The sequence below is a fragment of the Thamnophis elegans genome, chromosome 1 (assembly GCF_009769535.1).
Source record: "Thamnophis elegans isolate rThaEle1 chromosome 1, rThaEle1.pri, whole genome shotgun sequence".
Classification (NCBI taxonomy): Eukaryota; Metazoa; Chordata; class Lepidosauria; order Squamata; family Colubridae; genus Thamnophis; species Thamnophis elegans.
Genome location: NC_045541.1, coordinates 174,784,896 through 174,804,537, shown reverse-complemented (window position 1 = coordinate 174,804,537; position 19,642 = coordinate 174,784,896). Strand labels below are relative to the sequence as shown.

General features: G+C 44.6%; 1 protein-coding gene across 1 annotated transcript in view; it reads left to right on the top strand.

Annotated features, from left to right (window-relative positions):
- EFNA2 (ephrin A2) overlaps positions 1 to 19,642 on the top strand; it is a 386,935-nt gene that overhangs the window by 210,763 nt on the left and 156,530 nt on the right. The window lies entirely within an intron of this gene.

The following is a 19,642-nucleotide window of genomic DNA, read 5'->3' as shown; positions in this document are numbered from 1 at the left end:
CTCTGTTACCAAGCGAGACCCTTGCTAAGTGACTTTTGCCCCACTTTACAACATTCCTTGCCACAGTTGTTAAGTGAATCTCTGCAGCTATTAAGTTAGTAAGACCTTGGTAAAGTAAATCTCTTCTTCCCCGTTGACTTTGCTCAAGGTTGCAAAAGGGGATCATGTGACCCTGCGACACTGCAACCGTCATAAATATGAGTCAGTTGTCAAGAGTCTGAATTTTGATGGTGAGGGCCCTGGGGCTGTTGCAAAGGTCATAGGTGTGAAAAATGGGTTGTAAGTCACTTTGAATGGTCACTAAATGAACGGTTGTAAGTCAAGGACTCCCTGTAATTCTGCAGTACGATTTTCTAATCCCCCCCCCCATCCTTACTGCTTTCCTGGTTGCAAATCAGTGGACAGCTGGACCCGCTGGCCCGATGTTTGCCCCATATCCCGCTTCCTTGTCTTCCCCTGCTGATTGGACAGGTGGCCAGTGTGTTCCCTGCTTCAGGAGGGCTGGAACCTGGAAGCCGCTTTTGACTTCTGCAAAGCGGTTTGCCAAGGGGTCGGCTGTGTTTTCCAGCAATTACGGTTGGCTGATTGGCATCAAACTGTTCACCCAGCCGGAGACTTGCGGTCTGCCTGCCGCACCATCTGGGGCAGGAACAACAACAGGCGTATCGCCGCAAACACCACTGAATCGCCTCTCTCTAAGACAAGGGTGTCAAACCAGGGGTGGAATCCAGCAGATTCTGACAGGTTCTGGAGAACCGGTAGTAGAAATTTTGAGTAGTTTGGAGAACTAGTAGCAGAAATTTTGAATACTTAGGAGAACTAGTAGCGGAAATTTTGAGTAGTTTGGAGAATCGATAGCGGAAATTGTAAGTAGTTTGGAGAACCGGTAGCGGAAATTTTGAGTAGTTTGGAGAACTAGTAGCGGAAATTTTGAATAGTTCAGAGAACTAGTGGCAGAAATTTTGAGTAGTTCGGAGAATCGGTAGCGGAAATTTTAAGTAGTTCGGAGAACCAGTAGCGGAAATTTTGAGTAGTTTGGAGAATCGGTAGCGGAAATTTTGAGTAGTTTGGAGAACTAGTAGCGGAAATTTTGAGTAGTTTGGAAAACCGGCAAATGCCACCTCTGGCTGGCCCCAGAGTGAGGTAGGAATGGAGATTTTGCAGTATCCTTCCCCTGCCATGCCCACCAAGTCATGCCCACCAAGCCATGCCATGCCCACCAAGCACGGCCACAGAACTGGCAGTAAAAAAAAATTGAATTGCACCACTGTCAAATTCAAGGCCCATGGGTGGGTGGGTGCTGAGATCTGGCCTGCAGGGCTGTCCTGGAGACAGTGAAGGACTGGCCCACGTGGTCTCCACAGCCTTAGAAAATCATGTAACCATGTCATTTTGAGAGTACAGGTTGTCAGTCCTTGACTTACGCCATATTTGAGCCCAAAATTTCCATCGCTAAGTGAATTTACTTACATAAAGCTGTGTGGAGACCACATGGATCCTTCTGGGGTCATCTGACCGCCATTTGCGGCCTTCCCAGTCATCTTATGGCAAGCGGAGTCGATGTGGGAAACCAGATTCATTTAACGACTACATTCACTGAAAAACTGAAGTGGTTCCGCTTAACAACCATGGCACAAAAAAACCCCTCATAAAATCAGGGGTGACTCAGTTCACAACCATCTTGTTTAACAAAGGAAATTCTGGTCCCAAAGGCGGTCGTATGTTGAGGACTTACTTGTATAGGAATCCTGGGGGATTTCCGTGGATGTCGTGTGTAAATTGCCCCTTCCTCCCTGGAATGCTTCAGAACAGAGCTTTCTTTCTTTCTTTCTTTCTTTCTTTCTTTCTGTCTGTCTTTCTTTCTTTCTTGCGTTCTTCCTTCCTTCCTTGCTTACTTTCTTCCTTCCTTCCTTCCTTCCTTCCTTCCTTCCTTCCTTCCTTCCTTCCTTCCTTCCTTCTTCGTCATAGAAAATCAGAAGCGCGGGGGGGGGGGGAATGACGATAGTTTCTTGACCGTATAAAAGAGAAAAGGATATTTTCTTTGGATTTTATTTTTCTTTGCCTGCCCCCCCACTCAGCCCGTCGAATTTGGCCAGAGGTTCTCCTTTGAGACGGCCAGTGTTTTCCACGAGAGAGAGAAAGAGAGAGAAACAGCTGCTTTAAAGATCCTATCTCAAGAAATGCACACTTTCAAAATTCAGACAAAGACTCAGCTTCCCCGGCATGCGGCTCAAACGGTAGATATTGTGTCTGGCACGGATGTCAGTGCAGGCCAGAAAAATGATCGGATGCATTAATGTGCTCTCACTTAGGATTCATCATTGGTGATTATTGATTAGCAGCCGTGTTCTGCTAAGAGGCTCTCATGTTAATGAGAGTAGAACGGGGCAAATTACAGCATCCAAGGCCAATTCCCAGGGAAGCTTCCTTGTTTATTCTTTTCGGGGCTGCGTACGTTTGGCGTGATCTCGACGAGGTTTCGTGGAATTACACGGAGTGAACCGTTTAGGAAGAGGTAGTCCTCGATTTGTGACCCCAATGGGGATCAGAATTTTCTTCGCTAAACACAGGGAGTTCCTCGAGCTACGACCACGATTGAGCCCAAGACCTACGTTGCTAAGTGAGACATTTGTTAAGCGAGTTTTGCCCCGTTTTACGACCTTTCTTGGTGCATTGGTTAAGTGAATCGTTGCCGTTGTTAAATTAGTAAGCTGGTTGTTGAGCGAGCTTGGCTTCCCCGTTAATGTGGCTTCTCAGAATGTGGCAAAAGATGGTCATATGACACCCCCCCCCCCAGGACATTGCAACCGTCATAAATGTGAGTCGTTTGCCAAGCACTTGAATGTAAATCACGTGGATGTTGGTTGCAGCGGTCATGTCTGAAAAATGGTCATTAGTCACTTTTCTCAGTGCCGTCGTAACCTTTGCATGGTCGCTAAATGAATGGTTATAAGTCGATACCTACCTGTAAGGTGATTGTTAAGTGAGTTATACTCAATTTTGTAGAATCGTAAAATCATAGAATAACAGAGTTGGAAGGGGCTTTAGGGGTCTTCTAGTCCAACACTCTGCTCAACCAGAAACCCTGTAAATTTCCAGACAAATGGCTATCCAACATCTTCTTAAAGATTTCCAGTGTTGGGGCTTTCACAACTTCTGGAGGCAACTTCTGTTCCACTGATGAATTGTCCCCACTGTCAGGAAATTTCTCTTCAGTTCTAAGTTGCTTCTCTCCTTGATTAGTTTCCACCCATTGCTTCTTGTTCTACTCTCAGGTGCCTTGGAGAATAGTTTGACTCCCACTTCTTTGTGGCAGCCCCTGAGATATTGGAAGACTGCGATCATGTCTCTCCTAGTCCTTCTTTCTATTAAACTAGACATACCCAGATCCTGCAACCATTCTGATTGTGATTTATTGGACAACTGTGGCAAGAAAGGTCGTAAAATGGGGCAAAACTCACTTAAGAATGGTCACGTAGGTTGAAGACTACCTGTAGTAATATCAGTAAGGAAAAGAGTGGAGAAGCACATTCACACATGCAAGATAGTGTGGTCCTTGACTTACAACCAATGTCTCAGCAACCATTTGAACAGATGGGAGGGAGTTCTGATGGTGACCATATCATGTGACCAAATCTTGGGCAATCAGCAACCAGCCTACAATTATGGCCATTTACAGCACCGTGCAGTCATGTGATGAAGGTAATACAATACAATGCAATACAATACAATAGCAGAGTTGGAAGGGACCTTGGAGGTCTTCTAGTCCAACCCCCTACCTAGGCAGGAAACCCTATACCGTTTCAGACAAATGGCTATCCAACATCTTCAGTGTTGAATGGACCATTCACAACTTCTGGAGGCAACTTCTGTTCCACTGATTAATTGTTCTCACTGTCAGGAAATTTCTCCTCAGTTCTAAGTTGCTTCTCTCCTTGATTAGTTTCCACCCATTGCTTCTTGTCCTGCCCTCAGGTGTTTTGGAGAATAGCTTGACTCCCTCTTCTTTGTGGCAGTCCCTGAGATATATCACCCTTGGTCCTTCTTTTCATTGCCTGGTTGACTTGGTTAGTTAACCAAGCCAATTAACTAACTAAACTACCTTATTTTTTCAGACACACCGGTGTATAAGACGCACCAAGATTTCCCTTCCAACTCTGCTATTCTATTCTATTCTATTCTATTCTATCCTATCCTATCCTATCCTATCCTATCCTATCCTATCCTATCCTATCCTATCCTATCCTATCCTATCCTATCCTAAATGTGGCAGGAAAAGTAAACAAGTGGGGCAAAACTCACTCAACTAATTTCTCACTTCACCATGTTAAATTTTGGGCTCAATTGTGGTCGTAAGTCAAGGACCGCCTGTAGCTACTTCTGAAGTTTGGGCCACTGAGTTGAGCTTTAAAGCTTGATCAGTCACGAATCACGGACCGGGCCCTGGTCCATCTCCTTGAGCTGATAGATGCAGTGAAGCGTTTGGCCGTCTTAAGGGCTCCCAAGACAACAAGCTTAAGCGATAAGCTGTGTGCCCTCGACTGTACTTAATTTGGAGTTAGACCGGTGTTAATATTTGCAGGAAGGGCATTAGCAATAAATACCTACCACTGCCTTCCTTTTTCGAGGGAAGATTTACGGTTCACTGTTGTGGAACCAAATTTTCTTGCCATATTTTGGGGAAAGGCGGATTTTTTCCCCCCACAGTTCCAAATTTTTTTTTTTAAACCCTTTTGGTCTTCCTCAAGCGGGCACCATCTGGTTGTGTTGGGACTCCCGACTCCCACGATTGGCAGATATAGGCATTGCCCAAGACTGAGAAAGTCTGGGAATTGCAGGTCGCTTATGAATCGGATGGCATTGATTGCAGATGCTGCCTTTGCTCTCTTTCTATAGATTTTAATTCCTTCCAATTACCTTGTGTTTCTGGTGCCTGCTCACCTGAAACGCCGACTTAAACTCTGAGGCTTTTATTTTGCGGGGTAAGTGAGAAAAAGAAAAGAAAAACAAAGGAAAGGAATCCCAATTTCTCAGATCCAGAAAGAGGCAGGAAAAACACGACTCCAGAAGCACGTGGATTTCCGACAGGGCTGGGAATGAAACCAGAAAGTGGCTTTTGAAAAATGCATCCCGTGCTGATGGCTGCACAAGGCTTCCCTTCCTCCCCCCGCCACAAAAAACCCCCCATTAAATGGTCAAAATCTTCACCTTTTGTGGATCCAGTTGGTTGGTTTGCAGGCCAGATTTTGTGCGTCTGTGTGTGTGTGTGTGTGTGTGTGTGTGCTGATGCTGGAGGATTGCCACTGCCCCTTCTGGGTTGTGAAGGATGGGGCGGGAAAGAATTGTGAAGTGGAAAAAATAGGTGTTAGTGCCAAAAGCGAAGCTGTGCCAGGCTGATCCTTCTGCTAAATGAGTCAAGAAAGGGCAGCCTGGTCACTCCCCTCGCCCCCCCTCCAAAGTGGGCTTGTCAGGGTCACCTTTTAAGTAATCTGCATCTAACCATGAGCTTCTGCAGCCTTGGGTAGATGCCGGGAACTAACACCCCCCCCCCTTTTAGCCTTCTTGCTGTACGGGGAATCTTCGACTTATGACCACAGTTGATCCGTGAGTCTCGATGCAGTTTTGAGACTTTTCCTGCCACGATTGTTAAGAGAATCACCACAAATGTTAAGTTAGTAACGTGTTTCCCCCAAATTAAGACAGGGTCTCATTTTCTTTTGACCCACCTGAAATAAGCACTTGGCCTTATTTTCGGGGAGGTCTTATTATTTTTGAGGTGTAGGAGGCAGCGAGCGTGGTCGTCTCATGGCTGCTGCTGTGTTGCAATATTTTCGGGGAGGGCTTATTTTAGCACATGCGCTCAAAAGCCCGATTGAGCTTCTTATTGTAGAAGGTCTTATTTTCGGGAAAGCACAGTTGCAGACTGAATCAGGATTCTCTGTGGAAGTTGGCAAAAGATGATTACAGGACTGCAACCATCATTAATACCCCTGTTTCCCCGAAAATAAGACCCAGTCTTATTTTCTTTGGGGCTAGGAAATAAAGACTAGGGCTTATTTTTGGGGATGTCTTATTCCCCCCATGTATGGGAGGCCCACTTTGTCTGCTTGCTCATTGCAGGATAGTAGGCCTCACAGCGCACCAGTGCCATCCACACCCCGACTTCTGCCTTGTCTCGTAGTGGCAGTTTCAATGGCCCCTTCCAGCAGGATCCCATGTGGCCACCAGCCCACTTCTTGGGCGGTCACCAGCGCAGGGCCCTTAAGTAGGGCTTATTTGTGGGTTAGGTTAGGGCTTATAATTAGGCACATGCATTAAAACATCCTAGGTCTTATTATCAGGATAGCCCTTATTTTTGAGAAAACAGGTAGGAGCCAATTTTGGCTGGATTTTGATCACATGACCAAGGGGATGCTGCAATGGTCGTGAGTGTGAAAAGGGTCATAAGTTGCCTTTTTCAGTGCTGCTGTAACTTGAAACGGTCACTAAATGAACTTTTGTAAGTCGAGGGCTAACTATACAATTCTCCTGCTGTTTCCTTTACAGCCTAAGTATTGCGAGTGGCTTCTGAGTGTTTTGCCCAGCCCATTATCCAGCTGTGGGCTGTGTGATCTCTTATCTAACTGTTCCCTAGGCAAGATCTCGTCCGCCGTCTCCCAAGGTCCTTCCACACGTTCCGTCAAACTTGCCTGTCTGGTGTTACCACTCTTTTCTGGGTCAGTGTTCTGGGTCACTCTTGTCCGAATAAGAACCAGGAATTTGGGTCCGTTTCCAGGGAAAGGTGTCCAGATTGGGCCGCTAAGAAGCTGCTTCAATGCCGTGCCGGATACCGGCAATCCAACCTGAGATTTTGCAGACCCGCGTATGGCTGACGCGAGTTCCCTGAAGTCTGAGCTGCGCAGAGGCTTGCTCTCGTACCCCAGAAAGTCTCTCAGCTGTCAGCGCGAGGCCAAACCCTCGGATTAGGTTGCATTAAAGCCGAACCAGCCTCCTTTTCCGCGAGGCCGTCAAGAGCATTACGGATAACTGTAATGGAGGTGCGGAATATGAAGCCGCAGATCAGAGTTTCAGCCCGGAGATAAATATTGATATTAAGGTTGTCAGATTTGGCAGCCTGATACTCCACGCCAGCCGGGAAATCACTTGGCCTTGTCTTCGGGCTGATTTCCAGCCCATCTGTTGAAATCCTGCCCAGCTTCGCAGCTCCTTCGTCCTGCTGTGCTCCTGACTGCAGGTGGTGACTTTGGTTAGCTTTCCAGCTGGGAGTTTTTGCATTTGGCCGTAGCGCTCCGCAGCCCTTCCAGGATCTGCACGGAGCTCAGGAGGGACGCTCACCTCTGGAAAAAAAAGTGGCTTCGGGGTAGTTTCTGCTATCTATAGCCTGATCCGGCTGCCGGCCCAATGATGAATAGCAAAGTAGGATCCAGCAAGGGGTACCTTTAAGGCACAGCAGCCTTAAAGGGCCGTGACTCTTTCCTTGTCTGGCTCCCGTGCACGCGCAGGCAGTCCTTGACTTACGACCACAACGGAGCTCAAAATTTCTCTCACCGAGCGAGACATTGTTAATAGCACTTAGCAATAGCAATAGCACTTAGACTTATAGTCTAAGTGCTTCAAAGGGCTTTACACCCAGCGGTGAAATGCTTTGAAGTCTGCTACCGGTTCGCTTTGCTACTGGTTTGCATGCAGGCGTTAGATTTAGATTCGCCAGAAAGTAGGACTTCCTGCTTTCTAGCTAATATAAATTGTGCGCCACAGCTGATTTTTGCACAGCTAATTGTCGGAACTACCGGTTGTGGTTTGGCGGCCTGGGGCGCTGGAACCGGCAGCGATCCAGGCCTGCCAAGCCCGCGAACCCGTTCTCCTACAGTGCTACCATCTTGTTTTTCGCTTCTGCGCGTGCGCAGAACAATTTTCATTGCACAAATTTACTCCCCCCCCATTTTTTAACATTTTGTGCATGCGCAGACCTATTTATGTGCAAATGCGCATGTGCGCAGAGCAAAATTGTGCATGCACCGAACCGGCGGTAATGCAACCCACCCCTGATCTGCAGCCTGTTCTCAGCCCTTTTAAGAGAGACCAGGTGAGAAAATCTATGGAGATCAGGACTACTTTTACAGGTAATCCTTGACTTAACGGCCATAATTGAGCCTGGGAATCACGTGACAAGTGCAGAAATCAGGAAACTCAGGCCATTCAAAGTTTTAAATCTGAACCGCTAACAGTGGAAGCAAATTGGCGAAAGATGAGAGTCAGTAGAATTCGAGGTGGGCTGATCTCACAACTCTTGTGGGCAGGAAGGGACTCGAGGCTGATGGTGCGTTTTGCTCCTCCCTCTGTCTCAACCTGGTCATCTCCTATATCAGAGCTCTCTAACCTTGGCAACTTGAGGCCTGGAGGACTTCAACTCCCAGAATTCCCCAAGCTGGCTGGGGAATTCTGGGAGTTGAAGTCCGCCAGGCTTCAAGTTGCCAAGGTTGGAGACCCCTGTCCCATATTTTGGTTGTGAGTCACAACAATCATAAAACGGGTCACCATAGGACTGGATTGTTTTTAATGACCTTTTTGGCAGTGGCCATTTAATGAACACCACGGTTGTAATGTGAATACTGTGGTCGTTAAGCAAACACTGCGGTCATCAATGAACCAATTGTTTGTTATGGGCCATGTTTTGCTCGAAACCAGAAGTAAATACCAGATTTTGGGGGGAGGAGGGGGAGAGAAAGTCAAGTACCTGGAATACTGCATTCAGTTTTGGTCACCACGATGTAGAAAAGATGTGGAGACTCTAGAAAGAGTGCAGAGAAGAACAACAAAGATGATTAGGGGACTGGAGGCTAAAACATAGGAAGAACGGTTGCAGGAACTGGGTATGTCTAGTTTAATGAAAAGAAGGACTAGGGGAGACATGATAGCAGAATTCCAATATCTCAGGGGTTGCCACAAAGAAGAGGGAGTCAAACTATTCCCCAAAGCAAAATTTTGAGTTCAATTGTGGTCATAAGTTGTGGACTACCTATAGTAGACTGATGGGTCAAAACATATGAAGAACAGTTGCAGGAACTGGGTATGTCTAGTATAATGAAAAGAAGGACTAGGGGAGACATGATAGCAGTCTTCCAATATCTCAGGGGCTGCCACAAAGAAGAGGGAGTCAAACTATTCTCCAAGGCACCTGAGGGTAGAACAAGAAGCAATGGGTGGAAACTAATCAAGGAGAGAAGCAACCTAGAACTGAGGAGAAATTTCCTGACAGTTAGAACAATTAATCAGGGGAACAGAAGTTGCCTCCAGAAGTTGTGAATGCCCCAACACTGGAAGTCTTTAAGAAGATGTTGGATAGCCATTTGTCTGAAACGGTGTAAGGTTTCCTGCCTAAGCAGGGGGTTGGACTAGAAGACCTCCAAGGTCCCTTCCAACTCTGCTATTGTATTGTATTACCTTCATCACATGACTACTGTAAATGGCCGTAATTGTTGGCTGGTTGCTGATTGCCCAAGATTTGGTCACATGATATGGCCACCATCAGAACTCCCTCCCATCTGTTCAAATGGTTGCTGAGACATTGGTCGTAAGTCAAGGACCGCACTGTAAGCTATCCTGCATGTGTGAATGTGCTTCTCCACTCTTTTCCTTACTGATATTACTACAGGTAGTCCTCAACTTACGTGACCGTTCTTAAGTGAGTTTTGCCCCATTTTACGACCTTTCTTGCCACAGCTGTCCAGTGAGTCACTGCAGTTGATAAATTTGTAACTTGGTTGTTAAGTGAATCCGGGTTCTCTGTGGACTTTGCTTGTCAGAAGGTCGCAAAAGGGGGGGGGTCACGTGACTTTGGGACACAGCCACGGTCATAAATAGGAACCAGTTGTCAAGCGTCTGAATTTTGATCACATGCTCATGGGGATGCTGCAAAGGCTGTAACTTGAAAAACGGTCGTAAGTCACATTTGTCAGCGCGGTGTAACTTTGAATGGTCACTAAACAAACTGTTGTAAGTTGAGGACTACCTGTACTTTTGTCCACACTCTGTTTCCTGTTACACCTTCGTTGCATTTGTAGTAGCTTTACTTCCTATAATTCAAGGCTATATGCTTTCTGCCCTTTACATCTGTATGCAGAAAACCTCTGCAAATTGTTAACACTTCACAGTCAAATGACTCTGTGCAATTTTCTTGGCAACACTCTCGAAATCCTTTCCTGTATTTACGTTTTTTTAAAATTCCCAGTTATTCCAGTCTTGGGATTTTCTAGTGGTCTCCCATCCGAGCAGGGAAAAATTAATTTTTCTCAAAATCAGCCACTGTAGCACGAGAGGAGGGATGCGCGATTATTAAGCAATCGTTTTTTTTCTTCATTAAAAAAAAAATTGTACTTCAATCTGAGCAAAGTCAGTTTTAAGTTTTGTCCTGAGATCACTTAGGACGGGGCTGCCCAATTTTGGCAATTTTAAGATTTGTGGACTTCAAACTCCCAGAATTCCTCAGCCAGCCAGGAGTTTGATCCTAACCAGCTGAAGGTTGACTCAGCCTTCCCTCCTTCCGAGGTCAATAAAATGAGGACCCAGATTGTTGGGGGCACGAGGCCGACTCTGTAAACTGCTTTAAAGAGGGTTGTAAAGCACTATGAAGTGCTCTATAAATCTACGTGCTATTGGTGTTTAATTTTCAAGACAGAAAAATGAAAGCGTAAGAGTTTAACCTAACTTTCTCTGACCTTCTTCTTGTTGACTACAAGTCCCATGTTTCTCATCCGCATGGCCATTGACATAGGGGTTGTAAGCCCCCCCCCACAACTTGGCAGGAAATCAGGTTGAGGAAGAAAACCGTTGCCTCTTAAAGGGGGGGTATAAATTGATCAGCTTTTCTCTTTTGCATTTCTCAATTTATTGTGGCGTGTTCTTCAGTGCCCATCTTTCATACCCCAAATGGGTTTTTAACCAGTTTCTAAAATTAATTCTGGAGTTGGAACATGCATAGTTCCCCACAGCTCTGAGCTTCTTTCATGGATTACCCCCATCCTATTTCACTCTGGGAAATAGTTGTAAAATTATTGAATTTTGCTTCAGCTGCGAAATATGGCCCTATTTTGCCTGTTCACTTGAGATTGGATTAGGATGATGAATAAATGTCATAAATGTGCATAAAACTAAAAGAGGGAAATAAAATATGGGCATTTGGGCTAGCTTCTTCTTACAGCTGTCAATAAAAACATTTGCAAAAGCCAAATCCTTTATTAGCATTCTGTATGGTGCTGAAGGCTCTGCTTCCCTTTAAGCCTCTTTCAGGTCTCCTCCATTTACGTCATCTTTCCCTGTGACCCTTGTGTGTGAATGGGAGGAAGCCTGAGTGAGAATTTGCAAAGTGACACATTGAAACATCTTTGGAGCTGGGCATCATTGATAAGCACATTGGCCAAAACAGGGATTGATCCTGGGTTGCAATAATTTCTCTCGGCCACTAGTTGGCAGCAGAGATGGTTTCTGCAATTCTTGCTGTCATCTAGTGGTTCCATGGATTTTTGCCACCCAAGTGCAGGTAGTCGAGGTGGCGCAGTGGTTAAATGCAGCACTGCAGGCTACTTCAGCTGACTGCAGCTCTGCAGTTCGGCTGTTCAAATCTCACCAGCTCAGGGTTGACTCAGCCTTCCATCCTTCCGAGGTGGGTAAAATGAGGACCCGGATTGTTGCTGGGGGCAATATGCTGACTCTGTAAACCGCTTAGAGAGGGCTGAAAGCCCTATGAAGCGGTATATAAGTCTAACTGCTATTGCTATTGCTATTGCTATAGTCTCAACTTATTAAATGGGCAGGAAGTCTCAATTTACAAATGGTCGTTTAGCAACAGTTTGAAGCTATGGCAGAACTCCACAGTTACTTACAACCCAGATTCAAAGTTACAAAGGCTGCCCCCTTTTGACTGATTTTGGGGCACCTGGTAACCAGCCTGCATTTACAGGCAGCCCTGGAGTTACGACCACAATTGAGCCCAAAATGTATGTTGCTAAATTTGTTAAGTGAGTTTTGCCCCGTTTTGCGACCCCTCTTGCCATTAAGCGAATCCCTGCAGTTGCGAAGTGAATTTGGTTTCCCCATGGGCTTCGTTTGTCAGAAGGTGGCCAAAGGAGATCATGTGAACGCAGGACATTTCAACTGCCGTAAGTGTGAGTCAGTTGCCAAGCATCTGAATTTTGATCATGTGACTACAGTGATGCTGCAGTGGTCATAAGTGTGAAAACGGGTCATAAGTCACTTTTTCAGTACTGTGGTAACTTTGAACAGTCACTAAATCAGTGTTTCTCAACCTTGGCAACTTGAAGATGTCCGGATTTCAATTCCCAGAATTCCCCAGCCAGCATTCGCTGGCTGGGGTATTCTGGGAATTGAAGTCCAGACATCTTCAAATTGCCAAGGTTGAGAAACACTGCACTAAATAAATTGTTATAAGTCAATGACTATCTGTACTTGCAGAGAAAGGACTCTCTTTAACAACCACTGTGATTCACATAACAACCGCTGCAAAAAAAAACCAAAAACCCTGCTCTTGGGCATGGACACATAATGACCCGTTTAACAACCAGTGCACTTAACGACTGAAATTCCAGGCTCAGCAAAGGTTATCACTCGAGAATTACCTGTGGAAACGCACCACTAATTGCACTGAGATTTTGTTTTTCTGTGTGAAGAGGAAGCTGTGCAAAGTTTGCTGAAGTAGCTAAATGGCCCTGTTTGATTAAGAAAGAAACAATAGCCACCTTTATAAAAGACGGGATACCTTTTAATAGACATTTTGCTGAAAATGGGGGGGAAAAGCGAATTGGTTATTTTGGGATTTACTGATTAAAAGGCGTTGTTTGTGGGAAGAATGGAGCCATGTGATGTAATTTCAGAGGGTGGAAATAGTATTAGCCAGCTTTGGAGGTGCTGCAAAAGAAAACTGAAAATTGCTCCTTTTTTTCTTTTTTTCTTTCTCTCTCTCTTTGAACATTTTTCTCTTTTCCTTGTATCCTTTCAATTCCCTCGACATTTTTGTACGTTTTTAATTCTGTATTCTCATTCTCATTTGAGAAAATTAATACAGTGGTACCTTGGTACTCAACTGCTTTGAAATTCATCGAATTTGGTACTCGGCGCAAACTTTTTGCAAAAATTTTGTCCTGTTATTCACTCTTCGTTTGGTTCCCAACACACAAACAAAAACTTATCGATGTCGGCTGCTTTGTGACTCACTGTGTTTATTCCTTATGGGAAAAACAAATTGTTTGATACTTATTGTTTTTGGTACAATAAGTATCACCTGCTACAACCAATTAATGATACCAAGGTACCAGTGGTGGGATTCAAACATTTTTACTACCGGTTCTGTGGGCGTGGCTTGATGGGCATGGCAGGGGAAGGATACTGCAAAATCCCCATTCCCTCCCCACTCCAGGGGAAGGTTACTGTAAAATCTCCATTCCAACCTCACTCCAGGGGAAGGATACTGCAAAATCTCCATTCCCTCCCCACTCCAGGGGAAGAATACCGTAAAGTCCCCATTCCCTCCCCACTCCAGGGGAAGGATACTGCAAAATCCCCATTCCCTCCCCTCTCCAGGGGAAGGATACTGTAAAATCCCCATTCCCTCCCCACTCCAAGGGAAGGATACTGCAAAATCCCCATTTCCTCCCTATCAGCTGGGACTTGGGAGGCAGAGAATAGATGGTGGCGAGGTCAGTCAGAGACGGTATTTGCTGGTTCTCCAAACTACTCAAAATTTCTGCTCCAGAACTGGTCAGAACCTGCTGAATACCACTTCTGCAAGGTACCACTGCATATGAAAACATGTTTTTTTTCTTTTTTGCAGTCTTTTAGCTTGGTGCTTCTGTAGGCTAATTCAATGTTTCCCAACCGTGGCAACTTTAAAGATGGGTGGACTTCAATTCCCAGAATTCCTGGCTAGTGAATTCTGGGACTTGAAGTCCATCCATCTTAAAGTTGTCAAGATTGAGAATCATTGCTCTAATACAGGGGGCTCCAACCTTCGCCACTTTAAGAATTGTGGACTTCAACTTCCAGAATTCTTCAAACAGCCATGCTGGCTGAGAAATTCTGGAAGTTGAAGTCCACCAGTCTTGAAAGTGGCCAAGGTTGGAGATCCCTGCTCTCATACATGGGGGGGGGGGGGGGGGAGAGATGATACCTAGATTGTTTCTTGTGCAATTGTGATGTCTTTATATATATTGGCAAACCACAATAGATAGTTCCTTTGTTCCTTCATTTTGGGGGTTTATTTGTGTGTCACAATCTTGTTGGTGCACTTCGCAAATCAAGGGAACAAATCCACCCATCCTACCCCTTTCAACGTGAATTTAATCTACCTTCTTTGTCTTATTAACACCTTCCTTAGTCTTACTCCTTGCTCCAGGAACCAAACATAAACTCCGATAACCGAGACCGATTTCCAGTTTCTAAAAAAGAGAGAGAGAGAGAGAGAGAAAAGGAAAAGAAGCAATAAATGTGCAGCGGGATGAAAGAAAGGCAAAAAAATTCATTAACCTCTCCCGATCTGACTCATTTGCATATTGTATTCCAATGGCTAGATTTGAAAAGGAGCTTTCGGCTTGCAAACCAGCAGGATTTGTCTCTTTTCTCGGGGAGCTTAACGCGCCTCTCCATTCACAAATTCCCCCAACTTAAAGAACACGGTTTTTGCATTCTAAGTTAGGCCTTTGTCTTGCCATTCATTTCTGTTTCTCAATTCCCCCTCATATTCTTTCACTCGGTGGGTTGATAATACCTTTTTAGAGGATGCCTTAGTTTTCCTGACCTCTTTTAAACAGCCTTGTTTCGACACGCATACACAATTCCAAAAGCAAACGTTTTCCTTCAGAGCAATGTTGGGAGGGGGGGGAAAAAAACCCCAGATGTTCATTCAATTTGTTTCTGTTTCTTCTTTTAAGCATGCAACTGTCCCGAAAATAGTGTCTGTGGAGATTCTCAATCATTCAGGTCATAGCTGTCCCAAAGGTGCTTTTTCAAGAGGCCGCTGGACTTTCTTGTTTCTCTTTTCTTGTTTCACTTCTCATCCAAGAAAACTGAAGAAGCTTCTTGGATGAGAAGCGAAGTGTCTTCAAAGCAAAACGAAGTCCAGTTTGCTTCTTGAAAAAACTTCCTAAAGCAGTGTTTCATTTTAGAATAGAATAGAATAACAGAGTTGGAAGGGACCTTGGAGGTCTTCTAGTCCAGCCCCCCTGCCTAGACAGGAAATCCTATACCGTTCCAGACAAATGGCTATCCAACATCATCTTGAAAACTTCCAGTGTTGGGGCATTCACAATTTCTGGAGGGAAGCTGTTCCACTGATTAATTGTTCTAACTGTCAGGAAATTTCTCCTCAGTTCTAAGTTGCTTCTCTCCTTGATTAGTTTCCACCCATTGCTTCTTGTTCTACCCTCAGGTGCTTTGGAGAATAGTTTGACTCCGTCTTCTTTGTGGCATCCCTTGAGATATTGGAAGACTTCTATCATGTCTCCCCTAGTCTTTTCATTAAACTAGACATACCCAGTTCCTACAACCGTTCTTCATATGTTTTAGCCTCCAGTTCCCTAATCATCTTTGTTGCTCTTCTCTGCACTCTTTCTAGAGACTCAACATCTTTTTTACATTGTGGTGACCAAAACTGAATGCAGCGTTCCAAGTGTGGCCTTACCAAGGCCTTATAAAGTGGTGTTAACACATTGCGTGATCTTGATTCTATCGTTCTGTTATCCCATAACTTAGTTCATCCCCCTTGCTGCTGTTTGTCCTCTTCTTCTCTTTCCTTCCACCTTTTCTAGCATTATAGATTTCTCCAAATACCTCGGTCTTTGCATTGATTGACTGATTGATCATGTGGCCTCGTCTTTTTTTACTCCTAGCGATCAGGTAGATAGATTTTCTCCAAGTCAATCTAGCCCCACCTGTTCTTCTCAGGTCCCCCAAAGGTGTCCCGATCGTCACTTTAACGGTGTTCTTCCCCCTTGCTGCTAGTCGTTCTGTCAAAAATGGAATATAGGATATAGAGAATGGGACAGAGAAGGGAAGGGATGGGTGGAGAAGAGAAGGGATGGGGTAGTATGGGATGGAATAGAGTAGGGAATAGAATAGAATAAAATAGAATAGAATAGAATAGGAACAGGAGTAGAGTAGAGTAGAGTAGAGTAGCATAGGGAATAGCATAGCATAGCATAGCATAGGTCTATTGTGATATAATAAGAATATTATTATAGTTGAATACTATAATAGCATATTATAATAATATTATATTAGAATAGAATTCTTCTCCTTCCTTTCACTTTTCCCAGCATTATGGATTTCTCCAGATAGCTGGGTCTTCACATCATGTTTCTGAAGTAGAATAATATGAGCCTGATCATTTGTGTCTCGAGTGAGAACTCTAGATTGATTTATTCAACAGTCGGTCCACTCTCTTTCTAATTTACATCTTGCCATGGTAATCATTCTTGGCCAATAAAGCTCCTCTCCATTCCATTCTACTCCTACCCCCATCCCATTACATTCCATTCCATTCTACCCCCACCCACCCCATCATATTCTATTCTACCTCTACCCCCATCCCGACCTATTCTATTCTGTTCTACCCCTACCCCCATCTCATCCCGTCCTATTCTATTCTATTCTATTCTATTCTATTCTATTCTATTCTATTCTATTCTACCCCTACCCGCATTGCATTGCATTGCATTGCATCCCATCCAATTCTATTCTATTCTATTCTACCCCTACCCCATCCCATTCTATTCCATTCTACCCCTACCCATACTCCCATACCTTCCCTTCCCATCCCATCCCATCCTATTCTATTCTACCCCTACCTCTACCCCCATCTCATTCCATTCTACCCCCATCCTATCCCATCCCATCCCATTCTATTCTATTCTATTCTATTTTCATAGCTTTAAAGCAGGGGTCTCCAAGCTTGGCAACTTTAAGACTTGTGGACTTCAACTTCAAGTGTGAGGATCACTTGTTTTCAGTGGCTATGTGACTTCGAACAATCACTAAACAAATTATTGTAAAAATGGAGGACGCTTGAATAAGATGCTGGCGATAAAGCCTAGAGCTTTCTGTATACAAAGCACACTGTTTCCCAAGGTCCCCCTTGTCAAACTAAAATTAAGATTCCAGTCCTTGTGATTCTGAATAAGAGGCCCATTTTCATCAAATGTAATGCTATGATCTTGGTCCTTTGGGTAGTAGAAGCGTTTTAGACTGTGGATTATACTGGCAATTGTTCCTGGTGCTCTAATGTAGGTTGCATCGTCATACTAACTTACTGTTTCATCTTACCGCAGTTTTTAATCCAGTTGATAAGAGGTTGGGATATATATTGCTCAAGATCATCACAATTGGAGCAGCCTACAAGCCCCATAAAATAAAAATTTAAAAAATAGCTGTAAGAAATGGAAAAAATAGCTGTTTTTCCCCAGCTCTACTTAGAAATATGGATTAAATGGCTAACCAGTGGTGTAGGGTTTCCTGCCTAGGCAGGGGGTTGGACTAGAAGACCTCCAAGGTCCCTTCCAACTAAGTTCTTCTCTTCTCTTCTCTTCTCTTCTCTTCTCTTCTCTTCTCTTCTCTTCTCTTCTCTTCTCTTCTCTTCTCTTCTCTTCCCTTCCCTTCCCTTCCCTTCCCTTCCCTTCCCTTCCCTTCCCTTCCCTTCCCTTCCCTTCCCTTCCCTTCCCTTCCCTTCTCTTCTCTTCTCTTCTCTTCTCTTCCCTTCTAATTCTAAATCCAAACATGGGGGATGGTGACGATGGCAGCCACTATTGCACAATTTAAGCTCCACCCCTTTACATGCATGATGGGGCATGAAAAAGAGGCGGGGCTTCAGTCACACAGCTGCAGCTGTCTGGTTCTTTTGTTGTTGTTTTTTGTTTTTAAAAAAGGCGCAGATGTCTGAATTCCTTGCTAATATCCTCTCTTAATGCCCTTTTTTGCAAATGTGTAACAGAGACGCTCTCTAAATTCTCCTTATTTCTCCCTGGAGTTTCCTTTCCAAATTATTTGTTCCTTCATTTGTGAAGAAAAGTTGCTCCATTATGTGTTCTTCCTTACCTCTGTATTTTTAGTTCCTAATCTTGCGCGCAACACGGTACGTGATGGAATTGCTCTAGCATTCCCTCTTCCTCTTGAGGGGGCCCCGAAAGGAAGAAGCCGTTCGGATGCAGATTTATATTTGTATTCAAAATAACCTTACGTGGCATTTTAACAATATGCATCATTACAGATTTATCCCTCCCTCCGCAAATCCTCTGGGCGACAACCACACACCTGCTTTTAAATTTGTTAGGTTTATATCCTGACTTTGGTACAGGAGAGGATATATGCGTCCCTCTCTCCTACTTCCCCCCCCTCCCCACAGAAAACAACCCTGTGAGGTAGGGATGATAACTGCCTGGCAGGGAGAAACTGACTCAAATTCACCCAGTATAACTAGTCCTCAAGTTATAATCGTTTGTTTAGAGACCGGCATGTATTCATGACAGTTGTGGTGTCTCGGGGTCATGTGATCACCTTTTCCACTCCTGATGGGCTTTGGACCAATCACCTGGAGACTAGGTGACTTTGAGCCAATCACCAGGAGACTGAGTTCTGGTCCCGCCTTAAGCATGAAAGCATGGGTGACTTTGGGCCAATCATCACCAGGAGACTGTGAGTTCTAGTCCTGCCTTAGGCATGAAAGCTGACTGGGTGACTTTGGGCCAATTACCAGGAGACTGGGAGTTCTAGTCCTGCCTTAGGCATGAAAGCTGACTGGGTGACTTTGGGCCAATTACCAGGAGACTGGGAGTTCTAGTCCTGCATTAGGCATGAAAGCTGACTGGGTGACTTTGGGCCAATCATCAGAAGACTGGGAGTTCTAGTCCTGCCTAGTCCTGCCATGGGTGACTTTGGGCCAATCATCACCAGGCAACTGTGAGTTCTAGTCCTGCCTTAGGCATGAAAGCAGGCTAGGTGACTTTGGGCCAATCACCAGGAGACTGGGAGTTCTAGTCCTGCCTTAGGCATGAAAGTCAACTGGGTGACTTTGGGCCCAGGCCGTTCCCCTCCCTCAACCCAACCCACAAGTATTGTGGGGAAAATAGGAGGAGGATGGCGTATTTGTGGCCTTGAGTTAGTTACAAAATAAACAAACAAATAAAGCCGGGGCATAAATTAAATAAATAAATATTCGGAGATTTCATGGAATTAAATCTTACTAAAATTTATATATTTATACATATATAAAATTTATAAATTAAACAAATTAAATAAAAAATATTCAGAGATTTCTTTCCCAAAATATAAAAATCAAATGGGGCAAAAGCAAGAATTTTTACAGGCAGAATTGAATGGGTTTGCACTGCCATTCTCCGAGATGTTTTTACCTTCCCAGGACCGAAGCCAACAAGCTTGATAGTCTCCCATTCAAACAAGAATCAGGTCTGACCCTTCTTAGCTTCGGAGCCAGACGAGGTCAGCCAGACGAGGATTCAAAAATGCGCAAATCCTTTCATTTGTTTTTCCCCCCTGATTCCTTCCAATCTGCTCTTCCCTCGCTACGACTTAATTTTTTTCTTTTTCTTAGCTTATCTGCCATCTCACATTTCAGGGCTGT